The 4126-nt window shown below is 38.9% G+C and overlaps 1 protein-coding gene across 1 annotated transcript in view; it reads left to right on the forward strand.

Moving 5' to 3' along the window:
* Positions 1-4126, forward strand: part of Pkhd1 (PKHD1 ciliary IPT domain containing fibrocystin/polyductin) — a 563112-nt gene that overhangs the window by 55510 nt on the left and 503476 nt on the right. The gene's annotated exons all lie outside the window — the stretch shown is intronic.

Here is a 4126-nt window from a genome sequence, read left to right on the forward strand (position 1 = left end):
TGGGTGGTGCCACCCCTGGGCAGGTGGGCCTGTGTTTCATGAGAAAGCAGGCTGAGCAGGGGCCAGGGAGCAAGCCAGTAAGCAGCATTCCTCCATGGCCTGTGTTCCAGCTCCTGCTTCCAGGTTCCTGCCCTGAGTTCCTACTTTGGGCTCCCTAATGAACTGTGACCTGGGAGATGTAAGCTAAATAAACCCTTTCCTCCTCAAGTTGGTAGTGGTCAGAGTGTTTTGTCACAGCAATAGAGAAACAAACTAAGACAAATACTGTGTCCATTTAGCAGAATGATAGTAGCAGGCTCTCTCCTATGACTGGCTCCTAGGCATGAAATCAGTGCAGGTATGGGCTCCATCTTGTGAAATGGACCTTAAATTTAACCAGAATGTGGTTAAGTTCTGTACAGTGAGAAATACCGTCATTCCAGTGGAGATACAACCCACAGAATGGGAAAATATCTTTACCAGCTATACCTCTGAAAGAGGGTTAGTATCTAGAATATACAAAGAACTAAAAAAGGAAAAGCCTAAATATCACACAAACCAGGGAACTAAATGGAGTTTTCAAAAGATGAAATACAAATGGCTGAGAAGTATTTTAAAAATATTAAGAATTTTAGTCACTAGAGAAATGCAAATTAAAACTACTTTGATGCTTCCTCTCACCTCAGCCAGAATGACTAAGATTCAAAATATAAACTGCTAAATGCTGGCAAGGATATGGGGAAAGGAGTGCTGGTGGGAGTGCAAACTGGTACAGCCACTATGGAAATCAGTGTAGAAATTCCTCAAAAAGGTAGAAATAGATCTACCACATGATCCAAAAAATTCTCTATTCACTATAGAGATACCTGTTCATCCATGTTCATTGCTGTTCTATTTACAGTAGCCAGGAAGTGAAAATAACCTAGATATCCATCAACTGAAGAATGGATAATGAAAGTATGGTACACAATGGAATATTATCCAGCTATTAAGAAAAACAAAATTAGGAAATTCATGGGCAAATGGTTAGAACTAGTCTACAATTTTCATAATTATTAGTGCTGAGGATAAGCAAAAATAGCAAAACATACATCTTGCCTTTCTTCTTTCTTGAGCAAACAGGTAGCTTCTTTTTATTAGCAATTTTGTTTTTCTGGGATGTGTGAATGGTAGGACATAAGAACTTCTAGGATGTCTGTTCTTGGCTGGGTGTGGTGGTGTAGACCTTTAATCCCAGCCCTCAGGAGGCAGAGGCAGGCAAATCTCTGTAAGATCAAGGCCAACCTGATCTACATAGAAAGTTCCAGGCCAGCTGGGGCTACACAGAAAACCTGCCTTTAAAAAATGCAGGTAGAATGTCTGTTCTCTATGAAACACATTTGTAGTTATTCCTCACTGTTCTAATTTTCCTTTAAAGACATGTCCTTGGGTCTGAGGAGATAACTCAATTGTTTAAGTGTTTGCTTTGGAAACCTCAAGGCCTAATTTTCATCCCCAGCACCCATGAGAAATACTAAGTGTGGTAGTGTATGCCTGCTATCTGTGTGCTGGGGAGGCAGAGGCAGACAGATCCCTGGGGCTCTTTGGCCAGCCAATCTAGCCTAAATGGCAAGCCCCAGATCTCAGTGAGAAACTCTGTTTCAGAAAAAAGGTGGATAATTCCTAAAGACTGACATCTAAGGCCTCTACACATGCATGCTCATTTGCTTTTTTTAAATTAAAAAAAAATTTTTATGTGTATGAGTGTACAACCTGTATATATGTAAGTGCATCTATGTCGTCCAATGCCCACAGATGTCAGAAAGGGCCTTGGATCCTTTGGAACTGGAGTTATGGGTGGTTGTTAGCTGCCTTGTGAATGCTGGGAGCAGAACCCAAGTTCTCTGCAAGAGCAGCCAATGCTTTTAACCGCTGAGCCATCTCTCCAGTCCTGAAAAACTAGTTTTTACATGTAAATGGCATGCCTTTCCAATATGTAGCTGTACTGTAACATATTTAATTGATACCTATTCTTAGGCATGTACATAATTTCTAAATTTTCTCTATAATAAGCAAGACTTTTGAATATCTTAGTAGCTATACTTCAAAATTTTAAATTTATTTATTTTTGTTTTATGTGTATGAGTGTTTTCCCTGCTTGTATCTAAGTGCACCATGTGCATGCAGTGCCCACAGAGGCCAGAAGAGGGTGTCAGATTCTCTGGAAGTGGAGTTACAGATGATGGTTGTTAGCTACCGTGTAGGTGCTGGAAGCCAAACTTGCATTAAGAGGAAATACTCTTAACCACTGACCCATTTCTCCAACCCCATAGCTATACTTCTTAACAGCTTTTTTTGAGGATATATTAATCTAAATTCTAAAACCTTTGACATATAGTATTTTACTGCTTGAAATTCTTTTCTAGTTTATACTCCCAGCATCACTGTGCAAGTTTTTAATTTTTGGCACTTTAGCCATTTAACAAGTAAAATTTGAATTGTTTGTATGTCTTTTACTACAGGGGATAATTTTGAGAAAGTAAACTTTTAATTTTGATCAAAGTTAATACATGGAAATGTTAAAAGGAAAGTAGTAAGAAAAACCCATTGTTTTCTTCTGTTTCTTATTTCCCACTTTAGGAAATACTTTTAATTCTTTAGATTATAAATGGGTTTTTTCCCCCTAGTTTTATTTTTTCTGTTAATGTCTTTCTTATAAAAGAAATTCGGCATCTTTTAAATAAGTTTCATGACATCAGTTTCTCTTTTTCTGAAGCTCTGTGTTCCTGCTTTGATCTAGGTTGGGGGCTTTTAGGTTTTTCTTCTATAGATTTCACTTTACTACTTTCCTTGTTTTCTCTTAGAAGTAGATTCACTTTTTTCTGGAGTTCACACCTTTTTTATTTTAATATTTTTAGCATTGGATGGTTTCATACATGTATATATTTTGATCATATCAACCATTCATTGCCCCTTCTTGTCACCTTCCACACTCTCTGAACCCCTTCTTCTATCCAACAAATCTCCCTCCTACTCTCTCTCTGTCTCTCTCTTTCTCTCTGTCTCTCTGTCTCTCTCTCTGTCTCTCTCTGTCTCTTTCTCTCTGTCTCTGTCTCTGTCTCTCTCTCTCTCTCTCTCTCAGTGACCCACTAAGTTTAAGGAGGGTTACTTGCATATGCATGGGTGGGTGGTCATTTACTGGAGCAGGGGCAACTTACCAGTGGCTACACCACTAAAGAAAACACTCTACCTCCCCAGAAGCCATTCTTTTCATCCCCTCTTCCACAATATTCTCTGAGTCTTGGGTAAGGGAATGTCTCTTTTCAAAAACATTTTTTATCAATAAGATAAAAATCTTAAGAAATATCCTACAAAACCCTTGCCTCCCAAGGCTCAGGGATCATTGTAGCAGAGGAGATAGAAAGATTGTAAGAGCCAGAGGTGGGGGATGACCACAAGGAAACAGAGTTTTCCAGAAAACTTTGCAGTTACTCATAGGAATTCACAGCAATTGTAACAACATGCAAAAGACCTATGGAAGCTCAAGTCAGACAAATTTCCATCATGGACGGGGGTAGATGGGTAAGAATCCCCAACACTAGCTGAGAGACTATTGACAACTGACAGCAGCTGGGAGTGGGAGGATCAGTTTTCTTTAAAGATGTAGTGTTGGGTAAGATGACCAGGCTCCGGGAGATAGAATAACACCAAAGGGCATTTAGGGAAACAAATTAAATTCCATAGTCCTTAAAAATGATAATAAAGGATGTGAAACCAGGTGGGGTGGGTAAGAAGGGGGGGTTGCTGATAGGCAAGGTCTGAATATGATCAATATACATTGTGAAATTCTTAAAAATATAATAAATTATTTTTAAAAGACAGCATAGGAGGAAAATTTCTGAGTCCTTCAAGTCTGAAGGAACTGGCACAGAAGGTGGATAGGTTAGTTAGGTATAGACATTCTTGGAGGCAGCTTACCAGAAACAATTGTGTTAACTGAAAATAATTCTTATTTACCTTTCAGAATCAGTCTTTTGCAGCTGTTCATTACTGTATCAGTTTAACTTCTCGTTACTCTGTGTATGTTTGTGTGTGTGTGTGTGTGTGTGTGTGTGTGAGAGAGTGTACACATGTGTATATTGTGTCCATCTTTGTATCTTAGTGTTTT

This window comes from Nannospalax galili, unplaced genomic scaffold, assembly GCF_000622305.1.
Source record: "Nannospalax galili isolate Female #2095 unplaced genomic scaffold, S.galili_v1.0 scaffold329, whole genome shotgun sequence".
In the NCBI taxonomy this organism is placed as follows: domain Eukaryota; kingdom Metazoa; phylum Chordata; class Mammalia; order Rodentia; family Spalacidae; genus Nannospalax; species Nannospalax galili.